The sequence below is a fragment of the Schistocerca nitens genome, chromosome 3, assembly GCF_023898315.1.
Source record: "Schistocerca nitens isolate TAMUIC-IGC-003100 chromosome 3, iqSchNite1.1, whole genome shotgun sequence".
Lineage (NCBI taxonomy): Eukaryota > Metazoa > Arthropoda > Insecta > Orthoptera > Acrididae > Schistocerca > Schistocerca nitens.
The window spans coordinates 661,801,191-661,819,178 of record NC_064616.1 but is presented as its reverse complement, the minus strand read 5'-3'; the positions used below and the strand labels follow the sequence as shown (position 1 = coordinate 661,819,178).

The 17,988-nt window shown below is 43.9% G+C and overlaps 1 protein-coding gene and 1 pseudogene across 5 annotated transcripts in view; one reads left to right on the top strand and one right to left on the bottom strand.

Moving 5' to 3' along the window:
• LOC126248622 (protein O-linked-mannose beta-1,2-N-acetylglucosaminyltransferase 1-like) overlaps nucleotides 1–17,988 on the bottom strand; it is a 2,277,756-nt gene that overhangs the window by 1,170,467 nt on the left and 1,089,301 nt on the right. The window lies entirely within an intron of this gene.
• LOC126249382 (uncharacterized) lies at nucleotides 532–17,762 on the top strand (annotated as a pseudogene).

The window sequence follows — 17,988 nt, the reverse complement described above, 5'->3', positions numbered from 1 at the left end:
AAGACTCTCTTAGAAACCAGGGCAGTCTTCCATGGTGTTCTAAGGCCATTCAGAATAAGAGATTTGACTGCCTGCTTCAATAAACCATGAGGAGATAAGGACGGAAATTACGAAACCTTCCTTTGGATGCTGACACAACAGATGTTCTGGAACACACTCAAACACAGTATGTGCTGGATGGAGAAGTGTTTTACCGTTTTGGGAATTCTTTATTCCAGAACATCAAATTGTAGATGGCATATCAAAACTTATTTTAGACCACTTGGACATAGTCCTTCAACGAAATGGACAGAAACTGGTAGCACAAACATTTGATGGTGCAGAAATGACAAAGGCAAAAAAGAAGATCAGTCAGAAATAAAAACAGTTTACAGTAACGCACTTTTCATTCAGTGTTGTGTAGATAAACTTAATTAATAATGAGAATGCAGCAAGTATTACTCGTAATGAAAGAGTATTTTCTCTAACATTCTGTCTATTCCAACACTCTTCCCAAGATCTCTGCAACGTGTGTCAACTTTCAAGAAGCATATGGACGTCAATATTCCACATCCCTTCTCTGCTAGGTGCAAATTCAACATACGACTATAAATAGAGCTCATGAAAATTCACAACCTTCAAAAAACCGGCTTAGTGAAATTTAGTTAACATCAAATGCAGATGATGCCACTGAAGAAACAGTAGGAATTTTGAAATACCTGAATGATGATAATTTCAAGGTTAGGGTGGGGCTCCTTTATCAGATTATGCCTCTTGTCGATATAAATTAGTACCAAATGCAATCCCGAGAAATTAATATGTTTAATGTTGATGAATGTATATCAAATTTCAAAACTGCTATCTTTGATTATAAAACTCAACGTACTATGTTCTTCCTTCAAAGACACTCATGGCAGGTGACTGTATATGTGTTTATGTGATGGATAGATATTGTCCCACTAAACGCTTACTACCAGCTAAATTGTTCAACAAGAAATGCTCCACTAGTCTTAAGAACGAACATGCTACAGAAAAATAGTACTGGCCACTGAAACATATCCAGTGATTGGCAAAGAAAAGCTTGAAAATGAACTAAAAATGTTCTATTGTAGGTCTGATATTCATGAATATTGCGGGTTAATCGAGCTGCTGAAATTTGTCTTGGAAAATGATCTCGAAGGTGTCCTTAGCCAAATTACAGAACTGATAAAAAGAGGTTGACAGTTCCTATGACTGCATCAGAAGCAGAATGCTGCTTCTCAACACTGAGAAGAACCATGAATTCGGAAAGACTAAATTCGCTTGAAGTGCTTCCAATAGAGAAAAATTCCATCAGTTGTCATCAAGGTTCAAATGGTTCAAATGGCTCTGAGCACTATGCGACTTAACTTCTGAGGTCATCAGTCGCCTAGAACTTAGAACTGATTAAACCTAACTAACCTAAGGACATCACACACATCCATGCCCGAGGCAGGATTCGAACCTGCGACCGTAGCGGGCGCTCGGTTCCAGACTGCAGCGCCTAGAACCGCACGGCCACTGTGGCCGGCTGTCATCAAGGGATCAAGCTGAAAATTATTGATCTTTTCTGCGCAATTTACAATAAGAAGAACGTGTTTGATTTCAAATGAATATATTAAGCTTGAACTGTAACAATTTAGGATGAAGTAAGTAAAATGTGTTTGATTTTGTTCTTTTATGGTTTTATCAAGTTTGTGAATAATGTTGCTTTCTATACATATTTGTTTGGTTTTACACACTTTAAATGAATGGCTAAATTTTTTCTGAAGCAGCACTCCCACTAATTTTAACTACAAGCCGCCACTCGCTACGACGGAAAAGTCCCTTCCTTTGTCCCCTTTGATGTGATGTACCGCTTGGTCTCGCGCCTGTCCGTGGCCGGAATCCACGCGCTCAGTAACGATGTGTCGCGCGGGCCAAATTATGCGACGCATTCGTCCGAAGATTAACTAGGTGTCGTTTATTGGCGGATCCGGATCAATTTACTATACTGCCATACTTACAAATTGGTGTTAACAAGGTTCGCTAGACTCGCTTCGACCCGCGAGACACAGCTAAACTTGTCACTCCTCCAGAATGATTCCGAGATCAGACCACTGGACAGCAAAAGATACATCGCTAACAGCTGATACGCCACCTACAGCTGGCTTCTGACAGCCTCCACCGAAAGCCTCCACAAAGACAAAGGAAATCAGTTCAAAGTAAATAGGTCGTAGGTCACACACAATAATAATGATTATTGCATAATTTGTGTATGAGTCTGTGTAAGAATCAATATAGACTGTGTTTAAGTTATAGGTAACAGACTACAACGGAAAAAATAAATAAACGAAAATAAATAAATAAAACACAAACCCCCTACTTCAAGTTTTCACAGAAACAAGGATAACTTATTAGCTTCAGTTAGACGTTGTAACCTCCAGTTAGCGAATAGCTCAAAGATCTGATACGATGTGTCTGTTTAAGAGTATGTGCACACTCACTAATCCGCTACACTCACCTAGAAAACGGAAAATCACTAATCACATGTCTATACCTGCATGAGGAGAAAAACTTTTGCAATCAGTCTTTCGGTATTGGAAATAATTAGTTAAATAAAAATCAGTTTTAATACACCAAATTTTTAAATTGAACCAAAAGGTATAAAATAATTCCTTCTAGCCCCGTACAGATTCCTAATCCCATACAGATAGACCTGAAAATTTGTGATTGTGAATTTTTAATAGCTATGAAAACGCTTGTAAGATTTAAAACGAAAACCATGGGTCGTGTGCAATACATAATTAATTATGAACAGTTCGCCTCCTTAATATTATCTGTTGCACGAGCCCTACTTTTTTCGTTTCCAATCTTACACGGAAGCGTACCCGGCAATGTGGTGGCCGAAATATGCAGCGGGCAGCCTTGTTTACATCACAGTAACAATACTTATGAACCCTCCGCCAAAAAAAACCAATGCCTCCACGCCGACCCAAATGTTCACAGCAGTTATAAAAAAGCCTATCCTTGTTTAGACCGACGAAGAAAGTGTAAGTGAACTGAAGTCAAACCCATGAATCAATTTCCACAAAGCACTGCGTATACAGAGTGTTAATGAACTTCGCTTCTTAGTAAGAGTATTCTCGGAATCGCACGCCACTTTTAAACATTTGGCTTTGGTCTACCTCAGGAAGCATCCTGTAGAAGCATCTCGAACAACCCCATACGAATATGGATGTCAGCGATGGCTCCAAAGTAATGACCACCTCCCAAAATGTTGCAAAAACCAACTACTACTGCCAATACTACCTCACAACCACTCCTAAATGATCCAACTGGGCACCTCATTCCCGCCATATTTCTCCAAAAACTCACATTTGGGTCTTACTATTGCTACCGTCTATACCTGTCGCAATCACCCCATTTCTCATGACTTCCTAACCCACGTAGACTGAAATTTTACGACACACACAATCACTGTGCCGCATTTGTGCCGAAAATCTGGATTGGCACATGACATGCACTAAATTGAACAAAACACCTGCAAACTCTACAAAGTATTGGAAAGTATTCCAGAGTTCTCCAAAAACAACCCACTCACACATATCCCATCCTACATAACAACAGACCACTTCTTGACGACCTCGCAATAACCCATCACATCTCATCCTGTCTGAAAGACACATTCACCATCCCACATGATAAAAGTTTTGATTATTCGATCGATCCCAGTGTGTATGAACGTACCAACAATTGCTATCCCACATCTCAAACGAGACTTCCAGCAGTCACACAGCTTCCACAAACAGAACTAAACACGCCAACAACAGCTGAAGACATCACGCAAACATTCGCTTAAAAACGAAACACTGCGCCTGGTCACGATACAGTTACCTATTGCCATCTCAAGGAATATCCCACAGCCTGTGGCGAAACCCAGAACACATCGTCCAACCTGACAAGTCACCCTCTCAGAGCTCATCCTATTGACCTATGAGCTTCACAGAGGCTTATAGATATTCGTTTCTTCTTCGGTCTATTGGCGAGTGGAACAGAAAACGAAATTACTAGTAATGGTACAGGGTACTCTCCGCTACGCATCGTACGGTGGCTTGCGTGGTATGTATGTGGATATAGGTGTAGATGTAGATGTCAGTCTTCTAAATAAAATTTGAAACTATCCTTACCAAACGAACCCATCTGCACCTTGAAACCCATACCTAACACAAAAGGGGCTTTTGTCCCAACTATTCCATCGATGACCAACTCCTTTAACGTACCCACTTTATCTCCCATTAACTACATAAATGGAAATCTGCCATATTTATCTCCCTTGATATCCAAAAAGCCTTCGACCGGGTACGACACTCAAAAAATTATAAGCTCTCAGTTACCTATGTATGCTTCATAGTGTCCTTCCTTCACCACTGTTCTACATAAGTCATAAGCAACACACCTGCTTCTGCTTATTTCAGCCCACTGCAGGTATGCCTAAGATTCTGCTCGTTCACCCCGCCTTTACATCTTGTACACTGCTAACATTCTCTAATCATCAACCCCCATCTACCTCCTGAAATATACTGATGACACTGACTACTTAGCCACCCATGACACCCTTCAACTCTCCCATGTCAACTTTCAACGCCATTTGAATCTCCTGGTCTAGTGGTGCAATACGTGGAAACTCAAGTAAATTCACAAAAAAGCCAAGCAGACACCTTTGGTCGCACCACTCGGCGTTTTCGTCGTCCAGATTTCCATCTCTCCATCTAAAACCAACCCATCCCCCTAACACAGTAAAGTATTGAGGACTTACACTCAACAGAAAATTAAGATGGAATGCACGTCTCCGTACCATCTAACATAAAGACAGAAACTGAATAAAACTGCTAACAGGTCACAGCTGGGGTCTACAACCTTCTGATATAATCCTCACCTGTAATCCGTCGTCTATGTTATAAAGGTTATTTCCTATTTGGGTTTAAAGTTTAATTATTTTTGATTATCTTTTATCTCCATCTTACCTAAATTCTTCAAGTCGTTTGAAATCCTGGAAAGACATCCACTACACCTCACCTTCCACATCGGCTTACCTTCCCCAACTCGCATCCTATATCACCTCTTCCACGCCCCAAATCTTTTTCTCTTCCAAGAATAACTTCGTATCCAATACGCTAATCGCAAAACCCAGCCCCAGAACCCAAAAGCCCACTCACTAGTCACCCATCCAGAAAACTTGCTTCGCCACTACATCCAAGTTCCACCTTTCATGCAGCTCCATGCTTTATCCGTCGTCTCCTGCCGGAATTTTAATAAACTGCCGCTCCACAACGATGAAATCCGTCCACCCCTTCTCACAACCCTAGTCACAACACTCCACAGCATCCTTACGCTTTTCTCTCCCCCCCGGATGAGGTAAAGGGTGACACAGTGCCACCGCCTGGTGCCATAATAGGGTGTGTCCCGATGGATACTGCGATGGATGGTGCAGCTGGTCCATACCAGATGCCCCCCCCCCCCCCCCCCCCCCCGGAGCGGACGTCACTCTCCTGGCATGCGTGGAGACCCAATAATAGCGGCTGGCTACGCTCAATATCAGTAAAATCCGTGCGCGCCATAGCATGACTGTGTTGCATGATACACTGGACGCAGCAGATGTAGACTTAGCTCTCCTCCAGGAGGTGTACGTCACGGATTTCGTCGCCCCTTTGGATACACCGCTCACGACTCCCACTGGCAGTTTCATGGCAGTCCTTCTCCATGATGGCTTAATTGCTGAAACGTCGATTTCCTGCCTGACGCGAGTAATATGGCCCTCACTCTACATGAGGTCAGAATCCACACGCTCTCCGGAACCGGTTGTCGATTGAACTGTCCACTTTCATCGCAGATGCGGACGTGCCGCTCTGTATTGGACATCAGGACGCCTTTGTTTTCGGTGGGGATTTTAACTCCACCCATGCGGCGAAGCACCAAATGTCACACTATGTTCAAATGTGTGTGAATTCCTAAGGGACCAAACTGCTAAGGTCAACGGTCCCTAGACTTACACACTACTTAAAACTAACTTATGCTAAGAACAACACACACACCCATGCCCGAGGGAGGAATCGAACCTCCGGCGGGAGGTGCAGCACAATCCGTGACATAGCGCCTCAAACCGCGTGGCGCACACTATGCCTTTGTACAGCACTCTCCACCATCATAACCAACCTATGACTCGTGGACACGTGGGAGCATGCGCATGGCGATAGAGAGGGTTTCACACACTATACCAGCCGCTCCTCCAGTTGCATAGACCATGTCTACTTCTCGCACTCCCGTGTTTGGGGTACATGGGCTGTTGAAATATGGTCCGTAGCTTTTCCGACCATGCGGCCCATATATGCCCTGTCACCCTTCGCTGCCAGGTGGTATAGAATGGGCGGGGCCCTTGGAAATTGACCATGTCACCCCTACATTCGTCTGAATGCCGACAACTCCTGGAGGCAACGTGGACCCCTTGCGCCCAGCAGCGTAGGGCTTACCTGACTGCACTCTCTTAGTAGCTGCTATGTGCCAAGCCTGCTCTTACGGAGGCACCAAATGGTCACGGCACAGGGGCCACCGCCCGCAGGCAGCACTCACTAGACTTTTAATGCAGTATTTTGAGTTGTCGTTCCGCAACGCCGCATTTGTCTGCCTGTCAGCAAGCAATGAACAATGTGAAGGCAAATATCACAGCACTCATAAGGCGGAACCTCGAAGGGACGATTTTTTGTGTATGCCCCATAGATAGAATGGACCATGAAGGGCAGTCGATGTACTACATCATCGCTGAACGCCGGCGTCAGCTACAGGTGCAGATCCACGCTGCAGCCTTGCCTGGTGGTTTCTGTGTTGCTACATAATGTGAGATCAGACGTGCTGTCCATGCTCACTACTGCCAACTGTTCGTGGACCATTATCATCCCATGGACGCGGTTATCTCTCACCGTATTTATGGCATGCTATTGCGGGACACGCAAATGGAATTACTTGACCACATGCGTAATGGAGGAGGACGTCACTGCAGCTATAATGGCAGGCGCGCCTCACTTGTCACCAGGCAAACGGCTTTCGTTAAGAGTTCTACAGGACCTACCAGCAGTTACTGACGCCGGCCCGGACGGACATATGCTGTCCTGATGTCCCCTGTGGTACAGCTTCCTGGCGTCTTTCTCCTTCGAAGGGTTGCTCGTTTCTGTCCGTAAACCAGTGGTGGAACTTGCATATATATACATATACATTTACACTCCGCAAGCCACCCAACGGTGTGTGGCGGAGGGCACTTAACGTGCCACTGTCATTACCTCCCTTTCCTGTTCCAGTCGCGTATGGTTCGCGGGAAGAACGACTGTCTGAAAGCCTCCGTGCGCGCTCTAATCTCTCTAATTTTACATTCGTGATCTCCTCGGGAGGTATAAGTAGGGGGAAGCAATATATTCGATACCTCATCCAGAAACGCACCCTCTCGAAACCTGGCGAGCAAGCTACACCGCGATGCAGAGCGCCTCTCTTGCAGTGTCTGCCACTTGAGTTTATTAAACATCTCCGTAACGCTATCACGGTTACCAAATAATCCTGTGACGAAACGCGCCGCTCTTCTTTGGATCTTCTCTATCTCCTCCGTCAACCCGATCTGGTACGGATTCCACACTGATGAGCAATACTCAAGTATAGGTCGAACGAGTGTTTTGTAAGCCACCTCCTTTGTTGATGGACTACATTTTCTAAGCACTCTCCCAATGAATCTCAACCTGGTACCCGCCTTACCAACAATTAATTTTATATGATCATTCCACTTCAAATCGTTCCGCACGCATACTCCCATATATTTTACAGAAGTAACTGCTACCAGTGTTTGTTCCGCTATCATATAATCATACAATAAAGGAGCCTTCTTTCTATGTATTCGCAATACATTACATTAGTCTATGTTAAGGGACAGTTGCCACTCCCTGCACCAAGTGCCTATCCGCTGCAGATCTTCCTGCATTTCGCTACAATTTTTTAATGCTGCAACTTCTCTGTATACTACAGCATCATCCGCGAAAAGCCGCATGGAACTTCCGACACTATCTACTAGGTCATTTATATATATTGTGAAAAGCAATGGCGGTTCTAGGCGCTCAGTTCGGAACCGCACGACCGCTACGGTCGCAGGTTCGAATCCTGCCTCGGGCATGGATGTGTGTGATGTCCTTAGGTTAGTTAGGTTTAAGTAGTTCTAAGTTCTAGGGGACTGATGACCATAGATGTTAAGTCCCATAGTTCTCAGAGCCATTTGAACCATTTTTTTTGAAAAGCAATGGTCCCATAACACTCCCCTGTGGCACGCCAGAGGTTACTTTAACGTCTGTAGACGTCTCTCCATTGATAACAACATGCTGTGTTCTGTTTGCTAAAAACTCTTCAATCCAGCCACACAGCTGGTCTGATATTCCGTAGGCTCTTACTTTGTTTATCAGGCGACAGTGCGGAACTGTATCGAACGCCTTCCGGAAGTCAAGAAAAATAGCATCTACCTGGGAGCCTGTATCTAATATTTTCTGGGTCTCATGAACAAATAAAGCGAGTTGGGTCTCACACGATCGCTGTTTCCGGAATCCATGTTGATTCCTACATAGTAGATTCTGGGTTTCCAAAAACGACATGATACTCGAGCAAAAAACATGTTCTAAAATTCTACAGCAGATCGACGTCAGAGGTATAGGTCTATAGTTTTGCGCATCTGCTCGACGACTCTTCTTGAAGACTGGGACTACCTGTGCTCTTTTCCAATCATTTGGAACCCTCCGTTCCTCTAGAGACTTGCGGTACACGGCTGTTAGAAGGGGGGCAAGTTCTTTCGCGTACTCTGTGTAGAATCGAATTCGTATCCCGTTAGGTCCAGTGGACTTTCCTCTGTTGAGTGATTCCAGTTGCTTTTCTATTCCTTGGACACTTATTTCGATGTCAGCCATTTTTTCGTTTGTGCGAGGATTTAGAGAAGGAACTGCAGTGCGGTCTTCCTCTGTGAAACTGCTTTGGAAAAAGGTGTTTAGTATTTCAGCTTTACGCGTGTCATCCTCTGTTTCAATGCCATCATCATCCCGGAGTGTCTGGATATGCTGTTTCGAGCCACTTACTGATTTAACGTAAGACCAGAACTTCCTAGGATTTTCTGTCAAGTCGGTACATAGAATTTTACTTTCGAATTCACTGAACGCTTCACGCATAGCCCTCCTTACGCTAACTTTGACATCGTTTAGCTTCTGTTTGTCTGAGAGGTTTTGGCTGCGTTTAAACTTGGAGTGAAGCTCTCTTTGCTTTCGCAGTAGTTTCCTAACTTTGTTGTTGTACCACGGTGGGTTTTTCCCGTCCCTCACAGTTTTACTCGGCACGTACCTGTCTAAAACGCATTTTACGATTGCCTTGACCTTTTTCCATAAAAACATTGTCAGTGTCGGAACAGAAATTTTCGTTTTGATCTGTTAGGTAGTCTGAAATCTGCCTTGTATTACTCTTGCTAAACAGATAAACCTTCCTCCCTTTTTTTTATATTCCTATTAACTTCCATATTCAGGGATGCTGCAACGGCCTTATGATCACTGATTCCCTGTTCTGCACATACAGAGTCGAAAAGTTCGGGTCTGTTTGTTATCAGTAGGTCCAAGATGTAATCTCCACGAGTCGGTTCTCTGTTTAATTGTTCGAGGTAATTTTCGGATAGTGCACTCAGTATAATGTCACTCGATGCTCTGTCCCTACCACCCGTCCTAAACATCTGAGTGTCCCAGTCTATATCTGGTAAATTGAAATCTCCATGCTGAGAAAATTTATGTGAAATGTATTCCAAATTTTCTCTCAGTTGTTCTGCCACTAATGCATCAGTGGCTACTGTCCCCTTTCGCTCCTGAACTTTTACAAGAAGATTTTTAACCAGCTTCTTGTAGCACACCTCTGAAGAATCGCTCGCTTCGTGGTCTCCCACGACCAGGTGTCTTTAGGAGGCGATCACAATATCCAGACTACGTTATGTCGATACTGCTCATGATCGTGCTTGCATGTGCGCGGCACATGATGGGGGTCTTGGCCTCCCTTGATTTCAGGCAGGCCTTCGATAGGGTTGATCACTTATGTTTGGTGGCGGTAATACGGAATGTGGGACTTCCAGACAGCCTCGTAGAGATAGCAATGCGTCTGCTCCGAGGCGCGACATCTCATATCCTGTACACCCGCCGCCTATTCTGGTACAAACACCGGTACGGCGAGGAAGCCCTCTTCCCGCGATCCTGTACGCTCTCGCCATGGAACTGTTACTTTGCAGCCTCCACCAGTACCTCATCGGAACGACTCTTACAGGCCACACATTTTGTTGCAAGACTTAGGCGGAGGACCTGGTCCGTCTCCTGCGCAACGGCAACGATGTTCAAGTAGCAACGGATTGGGTGGAGTCCTACGACGCTCCTTCAGGCAGCGTCATTAACATTCGCAAATCTGATTGTAGGTCATGGGCTGCCCTGCGGGTGTACGACACGGTTACACTCTGGGCACTGATTTTACGGCCGACTTGCGGCGATCTGTGGCACTTAGCAGCAGGCACTTATTATGTCGGTTACGGGGGCAGCTCATAAGTCATCGACTCCGAACCCTGGACATGCTTCAACGGACACAGTATGCTAACGTTCGTGTCGCGTCGTGAATCCCCCACGTGGCGCAGACTTTACCCATCCCGCCGTCAATGGCCAGACGAATTTTTGCCGCATTCGGTTCCTTTGTGAGTGAAGGTATGTTATTTTAAGTCAGCTATGGGTCCCTAACTCTCCCATAGGGCAAACGAGGCAATCTTTGTCATGCCCAACATCGAGCAACAGCCCTCTCTGTGTAAGCACGCATGTCAAGATGTGGCAATGTACACCGATTTGCCTCACCAGATTCTTGATAAGGGCCCTTACCATGAGCTCGATCGTTCCCGCAGTGCCGCTGACAGACGTCCCAGCGCCCCTTTTCTACTTGAGCTATTTCTTTCTTGAATACAGTTACATCCGGACCGCGCTTCTCCCTCCGCGGCTACCGAAGACCAAGATAGTGTATGCCTTACTGCAATCACAGCTTCCACCGAATGTGATTGAAAAAAAAAGCAAAACACCCCTCGTCCCTCGTCCCGTGGAATGCCTTGTGGGGGCCAGTGCACACCCCTACTCTTGCGTCAGATGTCCAATCCACGGAGTAAGTGACGGTTAATGGGAAGCAGGTATGCCAGTCGCGTCTACACCGGATACGTCTGGCGACATTGCCGTTATGTACCACGTGTGGTGCGCATGTTGCCTTGTCTGAGGTGAACGAGCGATGTTTGACGTTTGATCCACCAGATGTTGGTGCTCATCGTATGGACGCACGACTCCTAACAGTGTCACCGCACAAACGCTTCTCTTCTCGGACGCGGACTACGTTGCGCGGGCGAAGACTCACTCAGTGGTTTAGATTAGCCGCTACACTGTCCACTACCTGTTTGGTGGTGGTGACAAATGAGCCCTTGATTTCTGGTAATACCTTAACGACCGACATTGTGCAGTTGTCAAGAACCTTAAGTATCATCAACATTTCTCGAACTCTTTCTGCAGTGCTTTCCACAATCCCTCTCGCAGCTGGATCATCCACGCCAGGACCAGTTAACGTAAGTTCCTTCTACCATTTTACAGATTCGATCCTCTCAGCGGTAATTCGACACATCTGCGAGAAGACGTGCATCGATAATCTACTGATGCATCGCCATCACGCGGGTTTTCACCCTATCGATGTTGAAGGCGATTGCCAATCTTTTCGAGGACCTGCTAGAGTGACGGAGATATTTTTTAAAAAATAAAAATAAATACAAAAATATAAAATACCTCCCTTGTATCCTCCTTTCCTGTGTTTGGTAGATGTTATTGGGGTCTTATTGACAGAGGCCCATGCCTGAAGTGGTGCATCTTTTTTTGGTGCTTCCTCGTAAGTTTAAGGTAAAAGTGGCGGTGGTATTAGTTTCTCCTTTTTTTTTGTAGGCTTAGGTATATTCAGGAATCTGAGGGACTTAGTATTTATTTAAAGTCGATTAGCTGTTGCAGCACAGTATTATAGGGGCTGTGTTAGAACCTAATGCAAACCAAATTTTTTCCTTAATGCGAAAAGTTGTGTATTCACCACAATACTGTAAATTTAGGACACGACTAAAGCAATATACGTAAGCTTTTTTTCTGAAGTTACAGTTTCAAGTGACTATACTGAGCTGGCAATATTTGCAGATAGTTCTTTAAATCAGTAAAATGCAACGCTTTGTTAGCATTTCTCATCTTCTGACACCTACTTTCCACATACTTTAAAATTTTCACAGCACTATCATTGCAATGGCAAATGATAAAGAGAAAAAGTAAGCAAGAAACCCGGGTTCGAATACTGGTTAGGTACAAATTTTCAACTTGCACAGTGATTTATATCAATGCCCAGAGGGAGTTGATGTCATTAATTCCTTCGTGTCTTGATTCATAGTGGCTGCAGCATCAAAGTGATATCTGTCCTTTCGGACATGACCGAAAGATCAGACATTACATATGTAGAAATGTTGATAATACCCTGGTACAATGTAAATCATCAAAATTTAACATTTTTCTACCAATAAGATAAGCAATGCAGGCAACTAGCTTCTACCTTACTCCGTGGCCAATCTCGAATTGCTCGCTGTACTCGCTGACAGAATTCAGCGGTTCGCTGTTTGCATTGTTTGGCACTGCTACGGTATATTAACTGTCAGATTAAACTATTTCAAGTTTAATTTACAGTAGTTACCGTATTATTTCACACGAGGAAGTGAATACTGTATCCTCACAGCCTTCTTTTTCCTTTGCCTAATTAAAACCCGATGTTTTTCTGCGCAGTTGGCGACAATTTTAATGAGGAGCTTATTACATATGCTAAATTAAAAAGCCTGAGCAGCTTAACAATATGGATGGTGTATCTTGTACTCACTAAATAAAATATTTAATAAACTACACAGCTTACAAGCGTATTATTAACTCTTGTTTTCGGAATCCGTGCGATCTCCACACTGCTACTCCCACTCTTTGTACGAGATAAATGAACTACGGTAAAAGCAAAATTCATTTTTCAGCGATAAACAGCAAAGAAACAGAGACAGTTTTCACGACAACGTCCAAGAAATAACGATCAAGTGAGCGACTCTTTTGTTCAGTGCGTTGATACGTCTACGTAGGGCAGTAGAAGGTTCCGCGTGCAGCTCGCAGTGCTACTATTTTTTATTACCGCTGCTCGACCCGAGCCGCGCTGCGCCCAAGTCTACATCGCCGCATAAACTTAAAATACGTGACGGCTCTACAGAACTGCTGACACAGGTGGGCCGGGCTTAAACATACGCCCCGTATCTCTCAGTCTCAGCCCCGCTGCCAGAAAAGAAACGAAACAAGAGACGGGAACACGCCCTTGCGACAGCCACCAACAGGGGTAACTACTCCGCCTGCTACATCTTTAGCACTGCGGGGCACCAAGCAAGACTTCTGCTAATACCCCGTGCTCCTGTTTTATCTTCTCTGAAAAAGAAAGAGACTTTTATTCATTTTATTCTTTGCAGTTATGATAGACTGCAAATTCAGTTACGACCGTATACGTCAATGAGATATTTAAACTGCACTGTGTACAAACTCTCGAATTTTGGTTTTCTGAGTTTCCTATCAGGGTTCGTCTAATTGTCTCATGGTAAGGTTCTGCGAGCATCTCGTTGGACCCTGCGTTTTTTCTTCCCTCTACTGAACCACTCCCTCTGTCTTAAACGTATAGACCTGCTCGGATTTGAGGAAGTTTTTTTTCTTTTTATTTTATTGGACGGCCTTTGGATACACCAATACAGCCAGTACAAACTTATAATGTTGCCTATACGTTGAAGGCCTCAAACAATCTGCAGTTGCTACAACTTCTGACAAATTTAGAACAGATTTCAATGATGTTGGGGGAAGGTTAATTAGAGAGGAAACATTGTCTGGAATGTCATGATAAATCGTTTTGTTGAATATTTTATTTCAGCAATAAATAATTGTATGCTAACGTGATTACACCAAATTTTCATCATATTTTTTGTGAATTAATCGACAAATCGTCACGGCTGCTTACATCTTGCTTCTTTTGTACCCAGTGTTTGTTTTAACTTCCGACAACTATGCACCGTACGAAAAAATGTTCTAGGTGAAAAGGTGATATTAGTAAAGGGACTATCTGTCTGTGCTACAACTGTCCACCTCCTGTGTTAACTTCGTGTTTCGAAATGTGAACCCCCCCATTTTTATTGCATATTCGGATTCTACGCCAAAAAGTACGTATGGTTTACTCACACCATTGTTTCCCATCCGTTGTAGATAGCGCTGTAATCGACAGTATAAGCTGTGCCTGTTTTTGCAATGAAGAATCTACAAATCTGATGCTACATTTCGTTTACGCTATAAATGTAAACCTTTTGTATTCTAACGGTTGATATTAATTTTCAAATGTTACTTGAGTGTTGCAAATGTGATTGAACAGTACAAATAATATGGCTAAACATTGATATTTCTGGCAAACAAGCTACTTATATGGTAACGTAGTTTTCTGTTTCCTATGGGATTGAGTGCGGTAAATCATCAAATCATCAGAATGCTTGAATTCGGTGGCCGCCATCGAACCCTGCCACCAGAGTGATTTATTTCGATGTGTGTTTCCATCTGGTCGCTACGCGGCTACCGGGGGAATGCAAAAAAAAAGTTCAAATGGCTCTGAGCACTATGGGACTTAACATCTATGGTCATCAGTCCCCTAGAACTTAGAACTACTTAAACCTAACTAACCTAAGGACATCACACAACGCCCAGTCAACACGAGGCAGAGAAAATCCCTGACCCCGCCGGGAATCGAACCCGGGAACTCGGGCGTGGGAGGGGGAATGCAAACCACAACCATCGTATGGACACTCACCGAAATCAAGCACACCACTGGTAAGAGGCAAGGGCACTCAGCGACATCAAGAAACCCAATGTTTAGAGGCAGAGGGAGTCGGAGATATCAAGCATCCTAATGGGAACAGAAAACTATTAGCTCCACGTCTTTGTTTCCGGACCACAGCAACGTACCAGACATTGCAATGGCTAAAGATATTGTACCGTGCAATCAAATTTGCAACACTTTAGTAAATTTAGAACATAAATAATAACCGTTAGAACACAAATGATCATTCTAACATCGCAAATGAAATGTAGAATCAGAAGGGCCGTTTCTTAATTGCAAAAACCGGCACACTTGCTACTTGCCGATTACAGAGCCAACTGTCACGAATGGAAAACAATGGTTTGCGTAAACGGTACGTATTTTTTGCGTTGTGTCCGAATACGCAGTAAGAAAGGGGACTCCAATTTGAAAATACGAAGTTTAACCCCCCACGAAGGAGGGTTGGGTAGATAGTGGCCATTTGTAGCACAAACAGATGCCCCCTTCACTAGCATTAACTTTCCACCCAGAACACTGTTTTCGTTTTCGAGATACTTAGTTGTGTATCTAAAACATGTCTGTACAAATATTACGCCGATCGTACTTGGCATGTTTGTATTTTGATATTCTGTACGTCAATGTTATTCCGAAGACAGAATATTCACACAATATACGTGTAGAAAAGGTTGGGAAAAAAAACAAAACAAAAATCACAGTCAATAATAGAAGAAAATTGTATTATTGGAACTCCGATGTAGATATTTTCCCTTTTTCATCTGCGCTGTATGATTAATTGTAACTCAATTGGCGAACAGTGGTAGAAGTCGCTACCGGAGCGCTCTTCTATGGGGAATTGGAAATTCGCGCAGTGCTGTCATGAGTAAAAAGAAAGATTTATTGGAACTGCGAAAAGGAACGATCGTTGGATTTAGGATTAAGGGCCAAGTATGTCTGAAATGACGAATATTGTGAACTGTTCGCGTGCCTGTGTACTGCAAACTGCTGTAGTAAAACGGAGCAGAGGGATAGTATCTGCAGCCATGCTAACGACAGTGCTTTAACGGAGAATTCTTGTCATTATTCGATAGTATGGAAACTGGACCTGCTTCTCACTGACAATTGACAGAATTTACGGTGATTCACTTTTTTCCCTTCAGAGAACAGTGTGGTGTGAAACAATGGAAAACAAATACTGCATCCACTACTGCGAAAATACGTGGCCGAGTGGCAGCTTGCGGTCTGAGAACTGGTTTTGGCGGCGTATTCTAATACTGTTAATTAACGTGGTGGCCACGCGTAACAAATTTGGTCAGGATTATAGTGTTGTGGATCATATTGACCCGTATGGTTTTTTTGTAAAACATCGTCAGAACAACTCTATCGGGACCTCAAAGTGTTTCCATGCCTCTAGGATCATCGGATCTTAACCCCTATTGAATATCAACGGTACCGTTTGGATCGTAATGTTCGCTGTGCGAATTCTCGATTCTGTGCGCTTCAGTAGCTGTCTCGATCACTGCAGACGACATAGCTGCATATACCCGTAGAATGAGCAACAAGGTCAGCCACATGTACTTCGTCTAACTGCTCTCAGGACAGAAAACGTTGGTCAGTCTGGATGCTAGCAGGTATCCATACTAATGTGAACGGATTGTTCATTTGCTCTTTCTCCCAGACGCCATTTCATTTTTTCAAAATCCAGCCGTTGTGGCCGAGCGGTTCTAGGCGCTACAGACTGGAACCGCGCGACCGCTACGGTCGTACGTTCGAATCCTGCCTCGGGCATCGATGTGTGTGACGTTCTTAGGTTAGTTAGGTTTAAGTAGTTCAGAGTTCTACGGGACTGATGACCTCAGCAGTTAAGTCCCATAGTGCTCAGAGCCATTTCAATTTGTTCAAATTAGTATGTCACGTATCTGTAGTCACGACAAGTATCAACAGTTCAACTGTCTTACATATTTTCTATTCTGAATCTTCATGATCTCTCGCAGTTTCAACCCCTCTCGAACTCAGTAAAGACGCTTCACATCCAAAGAAATTTTGTTTAACCTTACGGTATCAGAGGATAACTCATTCAGCTCAATGGCCGAATATGGAGGTTTCCTTGAAGGATAATACTCTGAAAGTGAGTTTAGTAAATCTTAAATTGATGTAAGATACTGTGAACAGCACAAATTTGGCGGTGAATACTTCCAAAATACCAATCAGCAATCTGCTCATGTATGAAACAGGAACCAGAAACTTCTCAGTAAAGGCGCCAAATCTCGTAAAAAGAGAAGAACGAAAAGTATAGGGCGTAGCTGTGCAACGTTAAGTGTAGAATCTTAATGTTTTTTGCAGACAGAAGTTTACTTGTTTGGAGTTTATCAGCTGCTCAAACTATCTCCAAACTTGAAACAAAGAAACTCTGGTCTGTAACAAAAATGATCATTAACAGCCCTTCGCTTTGAATTGTAGTTGACTTCACAGGATCAACTATGTCAGCGAAGTTAAATTTCATGGAAAATTACAGTTCATTTTTGGCGTCAATATGCCTAGCAATACCTTGTAGCAGAGTGCGTGCAGATTTTGCTGGAGACGGAATATCAGGTGAGCGAAGCAGGCACTGGCAACGCACTGCAGCTGTTACGGCTGCCCTGTTAAAATTAAAGGCAATATGTGGAACGTGCCAGCGAAACAAGGCTGTGCCGGTACTACGTACTCGTGCTTTCGCAGGACGGACGTTGGCCAACTTCGGCAGAGAGAACAAGCTCTCAACAAGCTGCGCCGACCCTTAGTTACAAGGGAACATGAGAGAAACGCGGGTACATGGTGTGTGAGCGAAATCCAGGTTCAAAACTTCTCACGCAACGCTAATTAGATGCTGTAAGCACTAATCCTGCCAGAACAGTACTCTACAATGCTGAAAAGTTACAAAACCGAAAGAAGAATTTGGTCATTTTGTTAATGTGGAACTGCTGAGACACGACACTCCTTTATCAATTGGAGACAAAATCTGTAAAC